General features: G+C 49.0%; 1 long non-coding RNA gene across 1 annotated transcript in view; it reads right to left on the bottom strand.

Annotated features, from left to right (window-relative positions):
* The window catches only part of LOC131819947 (uncharacterized), a 56,606-nt gene extending 40,996 nt beyond the window's left edge, over positions 1-15,610 (bottom strand). The window contains exon 1 of the long non-coding RNA XR_009349415.1: positions 15,007-15,610. This is a non-coding gene — a long non-coding RNA (uncharacterized LOC131819947). The remainder of the gene's footprint in view (positions 1-15,006) is intronic.
* Positions 15,611-18,106: the final 2,496 nt, after the last annotated feature.

Consider the following 18,106-nt stretch of genomic DNA (forward strand, 5'->3'; position numbering starts at 1 on the left):
CAGATTGGAAAGGAAGAAGAAAAATAATTCCTGCTTGCATGTGAAATAATCTTTTGTGTAGAATGCCCTAAAGATTCCAACACACACACACACACACACACACACACACACACACACACACACACATTAACATATTAGGCTTAATAAATTTGGCCAAGTTGTATGATACAAAATCAACACACAGAAATCACTTTCATTCCTTTGCACTAGAAGTGAACAACCTGAAGAAGAAATTCAGAGACAATTCCACTTACATAAAATCCAAAAGAATAAAATATTTAGGGATAAACTTAACCAAGGATGTGAAAGACTTGTATGCTATGTTTAAAAAGAGATAGCAAGGTGCCTGGGTGGCTCAGTGGGTTAAAGCCTCTGCCTTCAGCTCAGGCCATGATTTCAGGGTTATGGGATCGAGCCCCATATCGGGCTCTCTGATCAGCAGGGAGCCTGCTTCTCTCCCTCTCTCTCTGCCTGCCTCTCTGCCTACTGTGATCTCTGTCTGTCAAATAAATAAATAAAATCTTTAAAAATAGATAAATAAAAAATAAAAAGAGATAGCATGCCCCAAAGAGGGTCACTTGTACTAAACCCCAGCATCAGCAAACCAAGATTGAACACCTAACCTAACCACCATTTCAGCCCCCCAGGAATGCAAACTTGAACCAGTCACCATGAAATTAGAAGGTCAGCACTAATGAGATGATTCATCCATTTGACTCCTTCCGTTCTGCTTAAGAAGGTGACCTCCTGGGAGACAAGTCATTCTTTGGTAATCATTTCGTTTTTCCACCCCGTTTCCACCTTTAAAAACCTTCCCTTCCCCACAGCTCAGCCGAGCTCCTTTCTACTTGCTAGAGGAGATGCTGCCTGACTCTGGAATTGTTAAATAAAGCCACTTTGATGTTTAAATGGGCTCAGGTGAATTTTTGTCTCAAGGATTTGATGGCATCACTGGGACCACAGGAGACTTCCAAGAGCTTCAGGGACAAGAAATACAAGTGAGGTACCCCACAGACCCTTTGAGCTCATGGACTTCATCACTTCCAAAGGCTGTGGGTAGGCTCATGCTTGATTCTGAGCTCCACTCTCATTGGGTCAAGCTCAGAACATTCGTCCAGCTTTGGGGATTTATTCTGTTTGGCAGAGGAAAGCTCTCCTGTTGACTCCTTGATGGTATTCAAAGATCAGTTTAGTGGCACTTAATTGTTACCTTAAATTAACGGCTGCCTGAGCCTAGAGAGCTTGCCATCAGGGCCAGAGTAGAGGAAGAGGTGACAGTGGGCTTCCAGTGGGACTGAGTGGTCTTAAACGTGACCAGCTTAGGGAAAAGCACCCATCCCCCAGAATTCGCAGGTGGAAGGAAAAACGCCCCAAACCAGTGATCTCAGTGGCTTGTCTGCACGGCTTTCCACAATCTGTCCTTCTCTGAGGGAGGTTGTTTGAATTCTTTCCCAACTCTTCCCAGAGGGTTTTAGAAATCAAGAGGTTTTGAAATAACTGAGCCTCGCCTTCAACATCCACTCACTACGTATTTATTCAATATCTACTCTCTGGCAGGCACGGGGCATGAGAGAGAGAGAGATGGCAGTGCGTCACCCAGAGAAGGCTGCTGCGCTTAGGAGGGCTATGGTCTAGCTGGGATGTCAGACATCCCCAGTAACTACATGTACACTAAGTAGGCACTACCAGGGCATCTGTATGACTCAGTCAGTTAAGTGTCTGCCTTCAGCTCAGGTCATGATCCCAGGGTCCTGGGATTGAGCCCTGCAGGGGCTCCCTGCTCAGGGGGAGCCTGCTTCTCCCTCTGCCTCGGACCCTACCACCCTGCACGTGTTCTCTCACTCTCTCTCAAACAAATAAGTATTATAAGATGTACAAACTGCTTAGGAGGGCGTCTTAGTCCATTTGAGCTGTTATAACAAAATACCACAGACTTGGTGACTTAGAAACAACAGAAATCTACTTCTCACAGTTCGGAAGACCAGATGTCCAAGATCAGGGGGCCGGTATGGTTGAGTGAGGGCCATCTTCTAAGGCATAGAATTCTCCTTATAGTCTCACAGGGTCGAAGGGGCTAGGTAGATCTCTGGGCTCTCTTTTCTAAGGGCACTAATCCCATTCATAAAGGCTCCACCCTCATGATCTTTTTTATTTTTAATTGTATTTATTTGACAGAGGGATCACTAGTAGATAGAGAGGCAGGCAGAGAGAGGGTAAAGCAGGCTCTTTGATGAGCAGAGAGCCCAATGTAGGGCTCGATCCCAGGTCCCTGAGTTCACAACCTGAGTGGAAGGCAGAGGCTTAACCCACTGAGCCACCCAGGCACCCTCTACCCTCATGACCTTTTGCTGGAGTGTTCCTGGAAGACACAGGAAGCCTAATGGAGATAAACTGATGATCTGGAGGTGACCACAAGCCCTGCCTTCATGGCTCGGCTGTCTGGATGGTACCATCATGGGTGGAGGCTAAGCAAGTAGAATCTGGGGAGACAAGATTCAGCCTAGTGATGTCTCAAGATCTTGCTTAGACTTGGTGATTCTGAGAAAGGATTTAGAGAGTTCCCCTTCACTATGGCTCCTCACACTCCTCACCACTCAGCCTGGCCACCCAAACTGCCACCGCAGCCTAGACCAAAGGCTCTGGAGGAGCTGGGAAGGGGCAGGACAGAGCAGTGCTCAGGAGACTGGCTCTGGACTTGGACCACTGGTTTTGCAAAGCTGCTCTCCTGCTCGCTAGCTGTGTGACTGTGTGCACTACTGCGCTGCTCTTGGCCTCATGCTCTGGGGGGATGATCATAGTGGCTCCTGCTGTCATGCTTGGGAAATCGAGGGACTTAATCCAAGTACAGTGTGTAAAACTGTCCTTATGGTACTAAGTACTCAGTGAAAGACCAGACAGACATATGTACTCCCTTGGTTGTGGCAGCATCGTTCCTAAGAGCCAAGGTATGGAAACCAACCAAGTGTCCCTCAATGGATGCGTGAATAAAGATGTAGTAGATAGCTACAATGGACTATGATCCTGCCAGGGAAATCCCACCACTTAAAACAACAAGGACAGATCTTAAGGACATTGTGCTAAGATAAGTCAGACAGAGAAAGACAAATAACATGCAGTACCTCTTTTTTTTTTTTTTTTTTAAAGACTATTTACTTATTTAGAGACAGAGACAGAGAGAGAAAGAGAGAGAGAGAGCTAGCGCACATGTGCAAGTCGGGGAAGGGCACAGGGAGAGGGAGACAAAATCTCAAGTAGATTCCATGCTGAGCTTGGAGCCCAATGCAGGGGTTGATCTCATAATCCTGATATCATGGCCAAAGCCAAAATCAAAAGTTAGACCTTAACCAACTGAGCCAACCAGATGACCCGAAGGGTACCCCTCTATGTGGCATCTAAAAAAAAAAAAGAAAACAAACTTGTAAAAACAGAGTAAAGTGGTAGTTACCAGGGCTTGGGGTGGAGAAATGGGAGAGGTGTTGTCAAAGGCACATAGTGTAGCTGACGGATAAATAAGTCCCAAGACCTAATACACAGTACGGTGATTACAGACAACAATGATATCAGAAACATTAAACTTGCCGAGAGACTAGATCGTAAATATTCCCAACACCAGAAGAAATAAGAATTATGTAACAGTACAAAGACACCTGAACCCTAACCCATAACCCTAACCTGGAAACGGAACGCAAACCTAAACCCTAACCTCAAATCCTAAATCTGAACCCTAACCCTAATCCTAACCCTAATCCTAAACCTAACACTAACTCCTAACCCTGACCTGGACCCTGACCCTAACCCTAACCCTACCCTGACCATAACTCTGACCCTAACACTGACCCTGATCCTGTACCTGACCCTGACCCTAAACCTAACCCTGACCTGAGCCAAGTGTGTGCACCACCCTCCTGGGAGAGCGGGTATGGAACGTACAGAGAGGTCCTACCCCTGATGGCATCCCTAGAAGGAGAAGCCAGAACACCTCCAATGTGCAGACGGGGAGACTGGGGAGGCCCTGAGAGCCACTGGGTGTGTCCGGGCTCACAGTCCTGGGCAGGAGCAGGAGCCCAGTCTGAACCCAGCTCTGTGCCCTCCCAGCGGGGACAACAGCTGCACCCACGCCTCCCAGTGGCTGTGGGGAGGCTGTGTGGGGGTCACTGTATAGACAGGGCATGGGGCGAAGGGTGAGCCTTGAGCAGCTGGGGGAGGGCCCTCAGGGAGCTCTGTGGGAAGAGGAAGTCAGTTAAGGAGCCCCCAGGCAGTGGTGACCTCACTTCCCTGACGACAGAGCCCAACAGAATTGGAACCCACATATCCAGGCACTCACATTCCCAGAAAACCCCCCTGCCCAGCTCATTTCTGTGCAGATCCTGAAGGAAGCAACATGTTCTTGTGCTGCCTACCAAAGCGCAAGGATGCAGGCAGAGGAGAGCCCACCCACCAAACACATCCCCTCACTGGGCAGGTCGTGTCAGGCTTCCCTGACGCCTCCGGCCCTTTGGCAAAAAGAATCAAAAGGTGACACCGGGAGGTCAGACAGCCCCACACCTTCTGATCGACCCGTGTAGGCCTATGTCTCCTCCGTGTGTGTGTGTGTGAGTGTGTGTGTGTGTGTAAAGAGAGCTCATTGGGGGTGAGCACCCCAAGCAGGAGCAGGCTGATGAGGGGTCAGATGCCTGGTGGGCAGGTCATGTTCACACCCCAGGTTAACGCTGGTTAGGTGGGACGGGGTGTGGGGCTGCACCCTTCTGCCCAGGGTTTATCCTGAGACCCTGCAGGGACGGGTCACTGACCCAGGTGTGGGGGCTGTGCACGCACAGGTCTGCGTGGGATCTGGGAGAAGCCGGGGCACTGGGCAGGAGGATGGAGGGTATGGCCAGGCAGGGCTCTGAGGCCTCTTGCACACTCCCCATCTCTGCCTTGGCAGGCCACGGATGAACTAGGAAGGAGGCAGGAAGACACGCACTCCTCCCTGACCCCAGAGTCCCCGGTCCTGGGAAGGCCTCCGGTACCTCCCAGACCACTGCCCACGGTACTCCATTGGACTGCGGTCCTGGACGCGGAGCCCACAGAGGCCAAGTCCGAGGGTGAGAAGTCTGGGATGGGGAGCCTGTGGCTGTGTGGGGATGGGTCAGTGCTGGGCCCCACAGGGAGAAGCCCCCGCAGGCTGATGTGGGGCCAGGAGCCACGACTTGGCTCAGAGCACCCAGGGGGTGGACTGCAGTCGGGGAGACATCCTGGTGACGGTTCCTTCGTGGCTGCGGCTTATCTGGGAGGCCCTGGGCTGTGCCCTGTCTCTGCAAAGCCACAGGGAGAGGCAGGCCCACGGGTGACCTTCTCTCCTTTCACAGCTACTCCAGTGGAGGAACTAGACCCACTCCTAACTTCAGCAACTCCGGAGGGGGAGATGGTGTCTGGAATCACTTCAGGAGGAGACCGGGAGCCGACAGGTGCCCTGGTGCCTGCCCACGGAGATGCTGATGCTGTCCAGGGAGAGCTGGCTCCTGCTCCTGCCCCCACCCCTGCTTCTGCCTCTCCCCCTTCCCCTGCCCCTGCCAGAGCGACTCCCACTTCCCCTGCCCCTGCCTGTGCTCCTGTTCTGGCCCCTGACCCAGATCCTCCCTTGGTCTCAGCCCTTCCCCGACCCCTCCCTGTGCCCTGTTCCTGCCCCAGACCCAGCTCCTGCCCTTGACCCTGCCCCGGCCATCACCCCTGAACTTGCCCCAGCTCCTGCCCCTGCCCCTTCCCCTACCCCTATCCCTTCTCCTTTCTCTGACAGAGCCACTGCCCCTGCACCTGCCCCAGACCCAGGTCCTACCCCTGTTCCTGCCCCTTCCCTTACCCCTTCCCATGCCCATGCCAGGACAGCCTCCCCTTCCCCTGCCTGTGCCCCTGTTCCTACCCCAGACCCAGCTCCTGCCCTTGACCCTGCACTGGCCATCACCAATGCACTTGCCCCAGTTCCTGCTCCTGCCCCTTCCTCTGCCCCTGCGTCTGCCCCTGTCCTTTCTCCTTTCCCTGCCAAGGCCACTGCACCTGCACCTGCCCCAGACCCAGGTCGTACCCCTGTTCTTGCCCCTGCCCCTGTCAGGACAGCCTCCACTTTCCCTGCCTGCGCCCCTGTTCCTGCCCCAGACCCAACCCCTGCCCCTGCTTCTTCCCCTTCAACTGCCACCATCCCTTCTCCTGGCCCTGCCAGGACCACTATCCCTTCCCCTGCCCCTGCCTAGGCCCCTGTTCCCGCCCCAGACCCAGTCCCTATCAATTGCTCCTGCTCCTTTCCCTGCCCTTGCCTGTGCTCCTATTCCTGCCTCTGACCCAGCTCCTGCTCTGGAGCCTGCACTGGCCACTACTGCTGACCCTGTCCCCGCCCCTAGCCCAACCCCTGCCCCTAAACCTGCTCCTGTGGGGCTCCCAGACCCGCATCCAGAGCCCACAGCTCTGCGGGGAGATCTCCCCATAAAAATACTGTCAGTTCCATCCCCTGACCCCGACATCCCCCCAGAATGTTTCATCCCCTCCCCTTGTGTTTTCCTCTCCTGTATGGAGTCACCGTTCTAGTCGCCGTCCATCTCCTGTATGCTGTGTATTATTTATTTTAAATAAAAGTTCTTTTCCCTTGAACACATCATGAGCATGAAGTGCATTCCCAACGCTGTGCCACCACACCACAGAACATCGTTGCAGGATATCTCCTTCCCCAAAGGAGACCCTGAGCCCAAGCCCTCCTGCCCATTGCTCCCCCAGCCTGGCCCCTCGCAACCCCTAAGCTGCTTTCTCTTTCTGTTCCTGCACGTGTTCTGGAGGTTTCTGGAAGTGGAATCCCTCAATAGGTGCCTTTGTGTCTGCACCTATTTTCAAAGGGCACTTGTTTTGGGTTTTGTTTTTGTTTCCTCTCTGACATAGAATTTCCCTTATTGGATGTTGAGACACCCAATGGATTACAGAGGAGATGTCATCCTAGGGACCCCTTTAGGAATTCTGGGCACAATCTCGGGGCTAAGGCCCCTGTTCCTGCTGGGACACCACAGTCGGTTCCCAGACAGGACACGGCTGTTTCCTCCTGTGGCCCACACAGAAACCAGGGAAATGCAGAAACCTGGAAGACACACCGCAGGGGGCAAAAGCATCGCTCACAACCCTAGGCCAGAGAAAGGTTTCCCATGGGTCTGCTCCAATCCATGCTCTAAGTCACTGGGTCCCACAGGGACAGAGACTAAACACGTGCAAGTTTAAGGGGGAGGAGAGGCACACAGGGAGTATGTGTCAGGAGATGCAGGAGCTCCCGGGGAAGGACTCAGGCAAAGGAAACACTGGGAGGCAGTGCTGGTCACACTCAGACTGGCAGGTGTCTGGTCTGGGGACCAGCAGCCCTGGGGAGAATGTGAGGAAGCAGAGGTCCAATGCACGTCCCCTGGAGAGAAGGGGGACAGGCACCCTGGTCTGGGACAACAGTGAGCAGCACCCATCCCAGGCCACAGGTGCACCTATCACCTAGCAGGGCTCAGCCTGGGACTCACCCCCGGAGACTCTGGCTCAGTTGGTCACAGATGTATTGTCAGTGGTATTTGGCACAGCAGTGGGGGAGACAGCAGGGAATGGAACAGTGTTCATGCCCAAGGAGATGGACAGGATCCTCATCCCAGTCCTCATGACACAATGTCCTGGGGCTACTTTCTCAGTGCTGTCTGGGGCACAGGATCACGGCAGCCCCTCTGAGACCTGACTCCTGCCACCCTGCTCCTGGGGACTTCCTAATAGTTTAAGGAGGAGGTGGAGAGGATCCCAGATAACAAAGGGCCAAGGGAGAAGAGAAATCCTGCCCTTCCGTGCCTATCTATCTGTGTGTCACCCAGTCCTGGAAGCACACAAATGGCTCAGCTGATCTTCACTGGGCCAAGTGTAGCTGCAGGTCACTATACTGAAAGGCAAAAAAATCTGTGCTTTCTTCTGCTTTATGCAATAGATGCCAGTGGTCCGCTCCTGGCAATGCTTTCTCTCCACTTTCTCCTCCTTCATCTGTAAGATGGAGAAATGGTCTTACTAGTCAGAGAAGGCCGGTTGATACTCCAGCCTCAGTGGAGAAAGGCGCAGACATTCCCTATTCCTTTTCTTTCCTCCCTGGGCCTCCAATGTGGCCAGCTCCCAGGCAGAAGTCCGAGCCAGCATCCAAGCCCTGTCCCAGCTTTGCCCGCACCCAGTGCAGAAGACCACTCCACCCTTCCCGTCCAGGCCCTACTCCGTGACCCACACCTCCTCCCCTGCCCACATCCTGCCCTCCCAACGGTCCTTTCACTCTTATTCACAGCACATAGAAACACTTTGTTCAGACCTCCTGTGGGAAAGCAGAGATGAGTGAGTCCATCTAGTTACTCAGAAAACATTACACCCGAGGGCTGACGGGAGGACAGAATGAGACTAATGACATAAGATGTGGAGACACTAAGTGGTGCCCGTTTCCCCTGCACAGGACTTAGCACAAGTGTCATCTTGGGAAACATTGATCCCATTATGTGCTTCACGTCTGTCACCCCTGCCAGATTTTGAGCCCAATGACAGTAGGAACCATCTCGGTCTGTGTATCATTGTTCCCGAGTCCACACCAGCGTAGTGCTCAAGAAACTGCAGAGCTTGAACAAGTGACTAAAATGAGGACACTAGGTCCTGCGTCCAGGAACTGTGGCAGCAGCAGAAGAGACCAGACGCAGGGGAGGGTATTGTATGCCGCTGAAGGCCATGAAAACAAGTGCCCCTGACACACAGCTACCAAGAGAGTCTGTGGTACCATATCCTATTCTTCCTGTCGGTTCCTGCAGTTGTTTCACGATTCCATTAAAACAGGTGGGGAAACAGTCTAGAGGACACTCAAGGAGCCACAGTGAAAAAGAGGTAGAGATGGATTTTGACCTCAGGTCTGTGGCTTTTAACCCTCAGCTACCTCCAGTATACCAACAACATCATTGTTACTCTGAGTGTGAACCAGCAGCATCTGTCATCACCTGAAAATTGTAAAATGTGGCTTCCTAGGACCCACTTAGATCCACTGAGTCAGAGCTGCATTGCCACACAGCCTCTGGGGGACTATGGGTACTCTGACATTTGAGAAGCAGCGGTCTGCATAGCTCTCCCTCCCGTGAAGGAGGCTTGCTTCCGGCAGAGGCAGTGTGGCAGCCTGTCTCTCAAGCTGTGCCCGGCCACCTCTCCCCTCTCCCTGTGTATATGACACTCCTCACAAGGATGTTGTTGGCAGCTGTGTGTCAGGGGCACTTTACTTCTTCCCCTTCTCACCTTTAGTTTCTTCACCTAAAATTAAAGTGGGAATGGGAATGACAGTATCTACCACAGAGGGTGGTGATGAATCTTCGTGAAAACGTGGGATTCACATACGGTGAATATGTGAGAAGATATGGGATATATCCTTGCTCCCCTTTTTGCCTTTCCGCCCTTTAAACCCCATCAAACATATCCCAGCAGGTCAGCATTTGTTATGATTTGAGGGGCAGACAGTCTGGAAGGAAGGAAGGGGTGACTTTTAGAGGTAAGAGAAGTTGGAAGCTAATCCATAGTCTATGTCTAACCATGACCTACTCCATGGAAAAGGGGGGATTTGCTTCTCCTTCTCCCCCTAGTGGACTGAAACCAAAGATCATGAGCATCAACCATATTTGTCCTGGATGCCCGGAAAGAACTCAGCTCCCTCTTTCCTGGGATCAGTGGCTGCTGTGATTAATGATCCCTGCTGGGAAATTCAGCTGTGCCATTATCAGTGAGAAGGGTCACCAAATCCCAGAAAGCTCCCGAGCAAGTTCCATATGGGCTATGCCCCCATGGGGACCCTTGAACTATTCCTGGAAATGAAACTGGACCATTTCCTTACACCACACACAAAAATAGACTCAAAATAGATGAAGGACCTCAATGTGAGAAATGAATCCATCAAAATCCTTGAGGAAAACGCAGGCAGCAACCTTTTCAACCTCAGCCGCAGCAACTTCTTCCTAGGAACATCGCCAAAGGTAAGGGAAGCAAGGGCAAAAATGAACTATTGGGATTTCATCAAGATCAAAAGCTTTTGCACAGCCAAGGAAACAATCAACAAAACCAAAAGACAACTGACAGAATGGAAGAAGATATTTGCAAATGACATATCAGGTAAAGGGCTAGTATACAAAATCTATAAAGAGCTTAGCAAAGAACTCCCAAAGAACAAATAATCCAATCAAGAAACAGGCAGAGAAAATAACAGACATTTCTGCAAAGACGACATGTCTGCCAACAGACACATGAAAAAGTGCTCCATATCACTTGGCATCAGGGAAATACAAATCAAAAGCATAATGAGATACCACCTCACATCAGTCAGAATGGCTAAAATTAACAAGTCAGGAAATCACAGATGCTGGCGAGGATGGAGAGAAAGGGGAACCCTTGTACACTGTTGGTGGGAATGCAAGCTGGTGTAGTCACTCTGGAAAACAGCATGGATGTTCCTCAAAAAGTTGAAAATAGAACGGTCCTATGACCCAGCAATTGCACTACCGGGTATTTACCCTAAGGATACAAATGCAGTGATTGGGAGGGGCACGTGCACCTGAATGTTTATAGCAGCAATATCCATAATAGCCAAACTATGGAAAGAACCTAGATATCTGTCAACAGATGAATGGACAAAGAAGGTGTGGTGTATATATATATACAATGGAATACTACGTAGCCATCAAAAGAAATGAAATCTTGCCATTTGCGACAATGTGGATGGAACTAAAGGGTATTATGCTTTGCAAAATAAATCAATCAGAGAAAGACAACTCTCATATTATCTTCCTGATATGAGGAAGTAGAGATGCAATGTGGGGGTTTTGGGGGGTAGGGAAGGAATAAATGAAACAAGATGGGATCGGGAGGGAGACAAACCATAAGAGACTCTTAATCTCACAAAACAAACTGAGGGTGGCGGGAGGAGGGGGGTAGGGAGAAGGTGGTGGGGTTATGGACATTGGGGAGGGTATGTGTTATGGTGACTGCTGTGAAGTGTGTAAACCTGGCGATCACAGACCTGTACCCCTGGGGCCAGTAATACATTATATGTTTAAAAAATAAAAAAATAAACTGTGGTCTCAAGAGGGATAGAGGTTAAGTACAAGAAAAACAGAAGCCATGAGATTCTCTTTCTCTCAAATATTTTATATATATATATATATATATATATATGCATGCATATATATACATACTATATACACTCTGTAAATTTTAGTTGCTAGATATATAAATGACATATATTTTTATATATCTATTTCTTCTAATTCCTCTCTCTCCTCTCACAGTCTGTCAAATCAGATATTCCCTATACATCGACTTCACCCTTTTCTTGTGTAAGTCAGAATTCTTGCTTCACAGAAACTGATCATGACTGAATTAAACAGAAAAAGAACTTATTGAAGGGCTATTAGGAAGCCCAAAGAACAAGACAAAAAATGAACAAAAAAAGCAACAGGCATAAAGAGAAGCTAGACAGTCAGACACCACCAACATCCCACTGCAGACTGAGCCCAGTAAGGACACCACTGCTGCTGCTCCTGCAAACCCACCGTCTCATTTTGTCCAGCCTCCCCACCTGCTGGCACCAGGCACCACGTGAACAGACTCTACATTGCCCGTCGCAAGCTTGTGAGCTTTTGTTATGAAAATTTACAATAGTATATAATATATACACATACTACACACACACACACACACACACAAACGATATAAACATACAGATAGATACATATACACACACACCCAAGTAGAGAGAATGGTATAAGGAACTCCCATCACTAACTTAAATAATTCTCAACTCATGGCCCATCGCCACAACCCCCATAACATTTTGAAGCAAATATCTTCATCCTATCATTTGACCCACAGCTACTTCAACACTTGTCTCCAGAACACGGTTTCACAACCTTGGCATTCCCTACATCTTGGGTCCCATCATTCTTTGCTGAGGGCACTGTCCTGAGCATAGTATGATGCTTAGCATCACCCCTGGTCTCCATACACGACATGAGGGTAGCCTCTTCCTCACTCCTGCTTCTGACCACCGGATATGTCCTAGACGTTGCCAAACATCTCCTAGGGAGCAAAACTGCCCTTGCTGGACACACACATAGATATACCCACAAAACTATCATCACTCTTTAAACATTTCAAAATAATTTCTCAATGTCATGACATGTCAGGTTAGAGTTCAAATTTATCTGATTATCTCATTAATATTTTGACTCTATGCATTTGTTAAATCCTGAGTGAGAATAAGACCCATACCTTGTGATTGGTTAACAGGTCTCTCAAGCCTCTTTTAATTACAGGCCTCACTTTCTCCCTTCTCTTTCTTTAGCCCCTGCAATTTATTTTCCTAAGACATCAGGTCCTGTAAGGGTGCCTGGGTGGCTCAGTTTGGCTAAGCGTCTGACTCTTGATATCAGCTCAGGTCCTGATCTCAGTCAGGGTCCTGGGATCCAGCCTCTTGTTGGGCTCCCTGCTCATCGGGGAACCTGCTTCTCCCTCTCCCTCTGTTGTTCCCCCTGCTTATGCTCTCTGGCTTGCTGTCTGTTAAATACACAAAATTTATACACAAAAGAAAAAACAATCCATAACTTTCTGACAAGAGCTAAGAGTGTAACACATTACATCAAACATGCAGATCACGATATCCCAGAACCTGAAGGACAGAGCCCTGCTAAGTGTCATCAAACATTAATTCACGGGGTCTCGCAATCTCACTGCATGTTTTTTTAGATGACGGAAAGCCCCGTGCCAAAAAAGCTTTGATTAAATGCGTCCAGATGGCAAACATGCTTGGTCCTTGTACCCTGGGGCCTATCGCAGACAGCTCTGACTCAGTGAGTCTAGAGTAGGACACAAGGATCTGTTTTTTATTTAAAAAAGCCCCATAGGCTGGGTGCCAGGGTGGCTCAGTGAGGCAAACACCTGCCTTTAGCTCAGCTCATGATCCTGGAGTACCTAGAATGAGCCCCGCATCAGGCTCCCCTCTCAGCAGAGACTCGGTTTCTCCCTCTAGTCCTCTCCCCAGCTCCTGTTCTGTTTCTCACTCTGTCCCTCGAACAAACAAATGAATATCTTAAAAAAAAAAGTCCCAAGCTTTGCTGGTTTGCACTTTGGGTTGAGTACAACTATTAAGTCTCTGCAATTCCAAACCCAAACTTCTCCTACAATGTTTAGGCTGCCCACACAGGAAGGCATTGGAAACTGAGAGAAAAGAAAAGAGAAATTATAAAAACTATCCCATAGAGTCAAGAAAAGCCAAGCTCTAGTTATACTATTTCTCTGTCCTTATTCTGTGTCTGAATTACTCTACAGTCATTTACATTAAATGAGCAAGTTTGCACAAACTTTTACCAACAAATATTAAATAAATCAATTTATCAGATTTTACATACACCTAACTAGGATACGGTATTGAAAAGCATTTTATTTCCCTCTCATCATTTCAATGGCACTTCAGATTCTCTTGGCAAATAACTGTCAATATGAGAAAAATTGTTTCTAATTCAACAGTGTGACACATGTGGTCAACAGCACCTGAAAGCTGGAGAAGAAATGAAGTTCAGTGGAATCATTTAAGTTCACAAATGTCACCACAGACTGCCTCCAGGTCTTCAAAACTTATGTATGTATGTATTTCTTTATATATATATATATATATATATATATATATATATATTTATTTATATTTTTTTTTTTTTTTTTTTTTTTTTAGATTTTATTTATTTATCTGACAGAGAGAGATCACAAGTAGGTGGAGAGGCAGACAGAGAGAGAAGGGGAAGTAGGCTCCTGCAGAGTACCCGATGCAGGCCTCAGTATCAGGACCCTGGGATCATGACCTGAGCCAAAGGCAGAGGCTTTAACCCACTGAGCCAACCAGGTGTCCCTATTTATTTCTTGAGACAACCACCACTGAAACCTACTACATGTCAGACATGGCTCTAAGTGTTTTATTAATGTTAAATATCATTTCATTTTTACAATCATCTATGAAGTGGGATTATTATCATCCCCATTTCGCACATCAGGAAACTGAGACATACAATGGTTTAGTAACACGGCTCATAAGAAGCGGAGCTAGGATCAGCCTGGGTCTGGACCCCATGTTATAAATCACTATGATTAGTCTCCAAGAACCTACAAAAAGTCCAAGTCTTCACCCCAAACCTTGGTTTTTCCCACCCTATAGTCCCCACATGCCCCGAGTTTCAAGAACATTCTCTCAATTCCTCTAATAGTTCACAGTCCTTCCCTGCTCTAACTGAACACCCTCCCACATCCGCCTTTATTTCTCAGCCTTCTGGTCTCAGCTTAAACGTTACTCAGTAAATTACAAACTCTAATGCACCCTTTATTTCTCAGCACTCAATGCAAAACAGTAACGAATTTCACAGGTCATTTCCTTCCTGTCCTTTCCAACCAGGGGGTGAGTCCCTCACACATCCTGTCAGTCCTATTTATCATGTGTTCCCAATCACCGAACATCCATGAACCATCCAAAAGGAAGGTCATTCCCCCTACACATACATACACATACACACACACACATCCCAGATTGGCCTAGTCTCAGGTGCACAATGGGGATCCTAACAACCCCTAGTGGAATGTAACTACTGAAGAGAACTTCTCCCCCAACAACACTACACTGACTCCCTTCACATCGGTCTTCTAGCAGGAATTGAGCCCCAAAAGGTGAAACCCCACCTGCCTGCTTCAGGCCGCATTCCCACTCCTGCTATCCCCAGGCCCGGCGCACAGCACAGGTGAGATAATCAGCCGCTCCATAAACGAAGCCCCGCTCCGGGCTCTTCACAGCTGTGAAACGAGGGGCGCACGAGCCCACAACTACCTTTTGGCAAACCAGCGTATTCCTGAGACACAGGCCCGCCTCCCAGCGAGGCCCCAGCCCCCCCCCCCCCCCCGGGGACACGGGGCCCTGACACCATGCCCTACAGGTACCTCTGCGCAGAGAAGCATCTTCCCAAGGGCTGCTCACTCCCTCGTCCTCTGTGTCGACCTTGACGAGGAAGTACAGAAGGTGAAAGAGGACGTCTTCAGACAGTGGCCATGGGCCTGGAGGTTCTGAGGTGCTGCGCCCACTGGGGCAAGGTAGCGGGATCCTGAGACACCAGGCAAGAAGCAAGCCTCACAGAAGGCTGCAAAATGCGAGTTGGTTCCCCTGCGCTCAGCTGAGGCGTCTCAGTGACGCACCCACGTCAGCTATCCTAACAACCGTCCCGCTCATTGGTGCCTCTGCCCACCCGCTGATTGGACAATTTCCCCCGCTCCCTCGGCCTTCAGAAAGCATCATTGGCTAGCTCTTTGGGCCCCGCCCACACAACCCTGGGCACACACTTTCTCTCCTTTCCTATTCCCACCTGGTAGAACCTTGGTTAAACCTTCTTCCTTCTCAGCTGCTGCTGTTTTCTGAGATTGGCCTGAGTTCATCACAAGCTACAGATGGCTGTAGTCAGCACAAAGCCCAGCTTTTTCCCATGGAATTGCTTTAGCACCCTTTTCAAAATGCAGTTGGGCATATTTGTGGGCAATATTTCTGGGTTCGTTGTTCTGTCCCATGTGTCTGTCCTGCAAATACCACGCAGTCTTCCTTATTATAACTACTAATAAGTTTTGAAACTCTGTAGACTGTGTCCCCCCATTAGTATTATTTTCAAAATTGTTTTTGAAACTGCTCTAATTCCCTTGTCTTTCTACATACACTTTAGAATATTTTTCTCATCTCTACAAAAACAAACAAAGCTGACAGGATTTTAATAGGAATGGCATTAAATCTCTCTGTCAATCTGGGAAGAAATGACATCTTTACGATGCTTAGTCTTCCAAATCACAAACATGATGTATCTCTCCATTTATTTATATCTTTGATTTCCTTTATCAGTGCTAAATAGCTTTCAGCATGCGGATCCTGGACATGCACTGTTAGATTTATACCAAAGTAGTTTCTTTGTACCAGTAATTGGGAATGTATGTTTGATTGTGGTCCACATATTCATTGCTACGTATATCAGTACAACTTACCTTTACGTGTTTATTCTGTATACTGTTTCACTGTGAAATTCCATTACTGGTTCTCAGAAGAATTACTTTGTCATACCCTCTTGTGGCATAAAGCCTAAAATTAAGATTCCATAGTAAGGGCTGTCCTGACACCTGGAAAATCAAGGAGGGACTCAAATGGCATCATGCATGTTCTCCTCTCCCTCTTCCCTCACAGGGGAGGTCTCTTAACCAAACACTCTTCTCATCACAGGGACTAGATATAATGCCTATTGGTTTTGGGGGACCAGCATTCAGTTCCCTAGAAGCCCACTGAATTCTTCAAGCCAGCCACTCACACCCTCCCATGGGAACCAGGACTTGCCACACCCTGTTGTTTCAACCAAGTCTTGCCTTCCAAGGCCCTGCTGGTTCTCTCTGTTCCCAAGTGCAATCTCTGTGCAGCCCTTCACAGTGTGTGGTATCTTCCTCCCCTTAAGTGTGAGTATATGTGACTATTAAACTCTTGTCAATCACATGTTTCAGGTGTCAGGGGATTCCCACAAGTCGAACAGGAATCTCTCTCGCATCAGAGACCTGAGGAGAAGGTGATTAAAACAAGTGGCATCACAAACAGGGTGTCCCCATGTTAAATGAGGACACAGGATCAGCTTGATCTGCTCCTTTGCTAACTAACTGGCTTCAGAGGTGACAATCACGATCTGAGAGGGAACTGGCCATCGCTGGCCAGCTTGTGTTTTGGCCCATGTTCTGTTATCTCACATGGAGGTTGCCATCCATTTCCAAACTAATGTCCCATCCTTGCCAAAAGGTGAGAATGAATGAGAATTGTCTGTATCTAGGAGGGAGGTGTCACCTATGTGACCTGCATGTGTCCTGTATTGGTCTCCAAGGCTCCTCCCTGAAGTCGGCAACCACAGGACATGCCGACTGGTGTGCTTGAGTTCCAGGTACTGGGTGTTGGGCCAGTGCTTGGGGCTGACTTGCAGATCCTAAGGGGGGAAAGTGCACCCCAAGCACAGTCTTGGGGGTGACCTTCTGTGTTGTGGGTGGAAAGGAGGGGGGCCCCAACCCCAGGGAAATGTAAGAATGGCTCCCTGGCTGCCCCCTCAGTCACTGTGGTTCAGGCAATGGGAGTGGCCTTGCTGGGCTCCTAAGCTGCTGCTACTCTCTCTGTTACCATGTGTCTTCCTGAGCCCTCAGGGCTTTGAGGTGCGCATCCATGACAGCGCAGGGCCCATGAGCTGATGAAAAACAGAAAAGTGGAGGCTGGGGGTGTTTGGTGTTCCACTTCTCTCCCATTTCTAAACCCCTCCCCAGCACACTTGCCTTTCTCATGTTGTTGCTCCTCAGCTCGTCAATAGACTCATCTTGTGAGGCAGGGGCTTGAGGCTCTGACTCTGGCCATGGACGAAATGATTTTGCTGTCTGTGGACTCCAACACTGGGGGGATGGACTGGCATTCCCACAGGAAGAGGACAGCCATCTGTGGGCTGAACAACCCAGCTCCCTTTACCCATAAACACCCAGAACGTGTGCACCATGTGTGATTAGATGGGGACAGAAACAAAAACTCATGACTTTATGTGGCTAGACATGAAAATCTATCCTGAGGGAATCTGTAGAGTGGGAAAGGGGGGCAGGGGAAACAGTCCCCCCTGAGAGAAGGTAGGGCTGTAGCAGAAGATGGTTTTGCTTCATCCAAGACTAGGCTGTGGGTCCTGTGCTCTTCCACTGACCACTCCATTGCCTAAACCTGTTTGGCACAAGATCCTGATCCTCAGGGTTATGGCACAAGATCCTGATCCTCAGGGTTATGATCCATACGGGGGAGCCCTGTGGCACAGTGAGGGGATCAGTTCCCACCTTGACTTCCGCCAGGAGACTGGAAACCATACAACCATTGCCACGACAGAAGCTCCAAGGCTGATGATGCTGATTTAAGACTCTCTGGAAGAAAAATCCGAGGAAGAGGAACAGGGTAAAAAGACACCCCACACCTATATCCACGAAGACACAAACCTAAGCAAAGGAGGAGTGG

The sequence above is a fragment of the Mustela lutreola genome, chromosome 17, assembly GCF_030435805.1.
Source record: "Mustela lutreola isolate mMusLut2 chromosome 17, mMusLut2.pri, whole genome shotgun sequence".
NCBI classification, from domain to species: Eukaryota; Metazoa; Chordata; class Mammalia; order Carnivora; family Mustelidae; genus Mustela; species Mustela lutreola.